Raw genomic sequence first — 6,281 nt, forward strand, 5'->3', positions numbered from 1 at the left:
TTGGAAAGTGGATCAGATCTTTTTACAAGTTGGTTTTTGATTGAACCGGTTAGACCGGTCGGTCTGACCAGATTTTAAATATTGAAATTGGTTTTATTTTGGTTAATTAAAAAATTAAAAAAAACCAATTCACCCAATAATATGACGCCACGTAGGTGTCTTTATAAAAAGACATTTTCTGCAACTGTGTGGGAGCATTCCCCTTATTGCAAATGCAGGCCGTGGAGGAAATTTTGCATCCCAAGTGTAAGGAGGCGAAGAACAAAGATGGGAAAAAGCCTCATGAAATATTTACGGAACAACACAAGGAGCTGGCGAAAGAAGGGGAGAAGTGGGCGAAAGACACAGCTACTGCTCTCTCCGTTGTTGGTACTCTTATCACTACAATCCTCTTTGCCGCGGCCTTCACTCTCCCTGGTGGAAACAACCAGAGCAACGGGGAACCCATGTTACTGCATGACATGGCACTTACCGTCTTCATCGTAGCAGATGCAATATCAATCGTTGCTTCTTCGACTTCAGTCTTGATCTTCATTGGGATCCACACGTCGCGTTATGCGGAAACAGATTTCTTGAAAGCGTGGACATATAAACTGCTAGTTGCCCTGGTGACTCTGTTTTTATCAGTGGTCTGCATGATGGTTACGTTTTGTGCAGCACTTTTTGCTATGTTCAAAGGAAAAGCGTATCAACCGCTGCTGATAGTTGCCATAGTACTTGCAAGTATCCCTATTATTGCATTTATCCCATCGCAGCTGCGCTTCTTCCGTGAGATTTTCTATTCTACCACCAGGTCTAATCTCTAATGTGTGCAATCCAATTAAGAAAGGAAACGCTAAGCATTGAGCACCTAATTCACAACTTTATAACTTGATAACTTTTCATGTGTATTTTTATTCACTCCAAATTCTTTTTCGTATATTTTTATCTATTTACTCTTTTATCTAAAAAGAACTGTATATTGAATAGGGGTGTGCATGGTTTGACTCGATCCGAAGACCCGACCCGGTCCCAAACATTTTAGGGACTAATTTGGTGTGATTTTATCGGGTTTAGGGGTCGGGTAAGAGTCTTAAAAATAGACCCGGTCATTATTTTGGATCGGGTTCGGACCATGGCTCGGGCCACCCGAAATCGGCCGATGGCCTATAAACAATTAATATTGTGTGTTATTAGTGATGAATGATGGCTATTCTTATGTGGAATTTAAGTATTGTAAACCTTAATATTTTGTATTAGTAGTTATTATAAGACTATAAGTTAATGTTTTATGTTTAAAATGCATAAGATTTTAGACTAATTAATGCATAATATTATGTTATTTGTATTAATTTAAATATTTAGTGTTATTAGACAATATTAGTATTGATTATAGTTATGCTTTAGTTTTAGAAAAGAATTCATTCTTGTTATATTTTTTTAAATGAATTTTACCATGTCAAATAATGATTGGAGTCTTGAAAATTTGGATATTTTCACATGTTAGCTTAAGAAGATATCAAGGTAATGTAAATAAACGTTCCATTTTAAATATGTTTTCCCTATTATTTGAAACGTTCCATTTTAAGAATTTGGTCTAATTTAAATTATTAATATTTTTTATTATTTTTAAAAATTATATTTTTATATTTATAAATACACATATCTTATTTGCACGATAAACGAAATATGTGTATTTTTTCAAATTTCATATATATCTTTTACAATAAACATAAAATATATTTATAATTATATCGTTTACAGTGTAAATAAATGATATAAGATTGAGAGACGTATTTTTATAATAATTTTTATAATTATTTATTTTAATAAATAAAATATTTATTTAATTTATTTAAATAAATCCCATTTTTATTAATTTCACAACTTTTTTTATATTTTTTCTTCCATGCATTTATATTTTTTTATAATTTAGTTTTTCTCATTTTTAATGTAATTCACAAAACATATTCCTAAAATGTTTTCTACTATATTTAATCAATTCACATGTCAACTTCTAATTTGTGGGTCAATCTTTGGCCACCTTTAGGCACCATATTATATATATATATATATTTTTCACTTATTATCTTAACATAAAAAAGAATGAATAAGTTTAAATTGATTTTTTAAAAAAATATTTATTTTTTATCTTTATAAAAAAATTTAATGGACAAATTATTTTATATTTAAATAGATTTCTTTTAAAAAAATTTAAGTATTAAAAATATCTTTTATTTTTATTTTTTTAAAAATAAAATATTATTAACTCTTAAAAAATTATTTTTTAATGTATCTAAATAAATTTTAAATTGGATAAAATTATTTTATTTAAAAAAAATTTCGAAAAAAACCAATCTAAAATAGCACTATATCTTTTTTGGGTTCTTAAGCACCTATTATTGCAAGTGCAGGCCGTGGAGGAAATTGTGCATCCCAAGTGTAAGGAGGCGAAGAACCAAGATGGGAAAAAGCCTCGTGAAATATTTATGGAACAACACAAGGAGCTGGCGAAAGAAGGGGAGAAGTGGGCGAAAGAGACAGCTGGTGCTTTCTCCATTGTTGGTACTCTTATCACTACAATCCTCTTTGCCGCGGCCTTCACTCTCCCTGGTGGAAACAACCAGCACAACGGGGAGCCCATGTTCCTGCATGACTGGGCATTTAATGTCTTCATCGTAGCAGATGCAATATCACTCTTTGCTTCTTCAACTTCGGTCTTGATCTTCATTGGTATCCTCACGTCGCGTTATGCGGAAAAAGATTTCCTGCAGGTGCTGCCATGGAAACTGCTAGCAGCCCTGGTGGCTCTGTTCTTATCGGTGGTCTGCATGATGGTTGCGTTTTGTGCAGCACTTCTTGCCATGCTCAAAGGAAAAGCGTATCACCCGCTGCTGATAGGTGCCATCGTACTTGCAAGTATTCCTATTATTGTATTTATCCCATCGCAGCTACGCCTCTTCGTCGGGATTTTCGATTCTACTATCAGGTCTAATGTCTGCAGTTCCATTAAAAAAGAAAAAACGCTAAGCGTTAAGCACCTAATTCATAACTTTGTAACTTTGATCTTGGTAAAACTAGAACCACTGCACATCGTGGTTGTTTACAAGCACAATTGATTATTCCAGGTGGACACATTGCAGGTTGGGGCCGAGGAGACCTCCTCGCTCTCCATCCCCGAACCCCAATTCATTAATTAAAAAACATTTAAAACTTTTTACTAATAATGATAAACTTTTCATTAACTAAATCCTTTATTTTTCTTTTTATCTAAAAAGAACTGTTAGTTGAATACAATTTAAAAATTATTTTTATTAAAAAGAGCAAAAGCTTCCTAATTAACTAACTATCTACTGATGCAGAACAGACTCCAGCGTCATTGAATTGAGATGACAAACCGAGGCTTGATTATTAAACAAAACTTAACATGTACACCACAATCCCATACTTGAGACACAGGTCTGCAAAGGAAGCAGTCACTGGTTGCTCTTTATAATAATCCATCCACTTAATGACGGCAATTATGCTGAGAGAGATTTCCTCAGGATCTGCGGTGGAATTGCGCTCTTTTTGTCCGTGGTATCCGTGATGGTTGCGTTTTGTGCAGCACTTGTTTCAGTGCTAAGAGAAGATCATCTGTTTCTAATACTTGCTATGGTGTTTGCAACCATTCCACTTACGGCTCTCGCTCTGCTGATTTCACTTAAAAAATATTAATACAAAAATTATTTTATTATATTTATTAATATTTTTTATAATGTAATGAATATTTATTATGGTATAAAATGGAAGAATAAGGAGGGTAAAACATAATGAAAAATGAAGGAATACAAAAATAGTTGTTCTTTGTGCAAACTTTGTGCCAACTTGGTGCACTACAAGCAAATTCGCCTCTTCCCTAAACTAACTTTAAATACAAATAAAAAATAGTCTAACTTCGGTTACAATTTCACACAAGATATTTTAGTACTAGGAGTGTTAGAGATAGTATATTTTGTGAGTTGTAGCTATTAATTAGCCATCAATAATATTTTTAATGGTGTGAGATTTCATTTAATGGTAGAGAATCACTCATTTTTTTTTTGCTGGCTAAGTGCGGGCCAAATTTTAATAAATCTGCTGCCCCTAAACTTTCTCTTTTAGTACTAGTAGTTATCTTGTATATATCTCACCCAACTTGTTCCACTCCTTTCCCCTTTTCTTTTCATTAGAGTTGCTCTTTTTGATGCATCGCAGCTACACTTCTGCATATGATGCAATATTGCAGGCGAAGTTTGGAACTATTGAGTTCATAGAGTCGATAAGGAAAGCTAATCTAGACCTCTTGTGGGCTACTGATAGAAACAAGAGATTCATATTCTTCCATCCTATTTTGAATAGCAACAAAAAAAATGTTTAACCTCCTACATAGTGTTCATGGTCGCAAGGAGATAGTTGTTTCTCGCGCGATGAGTTTGGCAATAACCTTCTGCATCTAGCAGCACTGTTGGGGCCTTTCTCTGCTCTTGCTAATAGGCCCGGTGCAGCTCTCTAAATGCAAAGCGAAATTCAACGGTTTAAGGTCTTTAGACCCTCTCTCTCCTTTCTTGTTTGTGCTGGTTGTGGATGTTCTGCATAGGATGGTAGGGGAGGCAATCAGAAACAAGCGTATATCTCCATTGATGGTTGGTAGAGACAAGGTGGAACTTTCACATCTTCAGTTTGTTGATGACACTATTCTGTTCTACCCATCGGAAGATGAAACCATGAAGAACTACAAGCGGCTGCTACGGTGATTTGAGTTGATGTCCGGACTTAGCATTAATTTTGATAAGTCCAGTCTGATTCCAATCAACTGCGAAGAGAGGTGGGTTTAATGCATGTGTAGCTTATGGGGTTGTAAGGCAGGCACCCTCCCAGTTAAATATCTTGGAGTTCCTTTAGGAGTAAATCTGAGACTGATAAAGACTTGGAAGCCTATAATCAACAAGGTAGAAGAGAAACTAAGTCTATGGAAAGCTAAGGTGCTGAACAAAGTTGGGAAGTTGGTGCTCATCAAATAAGTTTTAAACAGCCTGCCGATGTATTATTTGAGCTTGTATAAGATGCTAAAGGCGGTCGCAGAGAAATTGATCTCTTTACAGAGAAGATTTTTTTGGAGCAAGGAGGATGGGAAGAATGGCATGGCGTTGGTAAGATGGGATTTGGTGCAGGTCCAAAGAAATTAGGTGGTTTAGGAGTTGTAGATGCTATGGTCCGGAACACCACCCTTTTGTTTAAGTGGTGGTGGCGCTTTGCGAAGGAAGAGTGCCCTTTGTGAAAATAGGTGGTCTGCTCTTGTAATAATTTGAAGCCAAATGAGCTACTGTCCACTCAAGTGCTACCTACCAGAGGAGGATCTTTGAAGGATATATGTCAGTTACAAATAAAGGAGCAACATATAAGGGATAAGATAATTACAGGTCTATCCATGGAGATTGGTGACGGTCGCCGGAATAGGTTTTGGGAAGATGTATGGTTACATTATGGATCTCTGAAAGATCGGTTCCCCAGGCTCTTCTCTGTTTCAAACCTGTGTGGTTCGGTTATTGGGGATTGTGGGTTTTGGGATGGGTTAGAGTGGATTTGGAATTTTATTTGGAGGCGAGAGCTGTTTCAGTGAGAGTTGGATCTTCTGAGTCAATTACATGAGACTCTGAGACCTGTGAGGCTAGTATATAATAGAGAGAATAGAGTGGTGTGAAAATATGATAGACTTGGTATTTTTTCGACTAACTCTTTTGTGCAGGTGATACAAGAAGGAACGCTACCAGAGGATATAACCAGTTACAGCTTCACTAAGTCCATTTGGAAAGGTGTAGTTCCGCCAAGAGTGGAGCTATTTGTTTGGTTTGTCTTAACAGGCAGGGTGAATACTAAGGAGAGGCTAAGTCGATTTGGGATACTCAACCATGATGATAAGAGTTGTGTGTTATGTAACAAGGAGGTTGAGCAGGTCCATCACTTGTTTCTTGGCTGTGATTTTACTTGGGAAGTGTGGAGTGCTTGGCTATCTATGCTTGGCCGTCTATGGTCTTTTCCGGGCTTGCTGAAAGACCACTTTCTTAGTTGGACAGAAGAGCCACGGAGAAAGGAGGACCGGAAGCAGCATTTAAGGTGCTTTTGTGCGATTACATGGAACATTTAAAGAGAAAGAAATAGGAGAATATTTCAGAATAAAAGCAACAGTGTGGAGGAAATCATCAACATGTCCATGGTTAACTACGATGAGTGGCAAGGTGTCTCTTCATGTTGTTGATGGCTATGCCGAAGATGACATTGAG

The sequence above is a fragment of the Arachis hypogaea genome, chromosome 15, assembly GCF_003086295.3.
Source record: "Arachis hypogaea cultivar Tifrunner chromosome 15, arahy.Tifrunner.gnm2.J5K5, whole genome shotgun sequence".
Taxonomy (NCBI): Eukaryota; Viridiplantae; Streptophyta; class Magnoliopsida; order Fabales; family Fabaceae; genus Arachis; species Arachis hypogaea.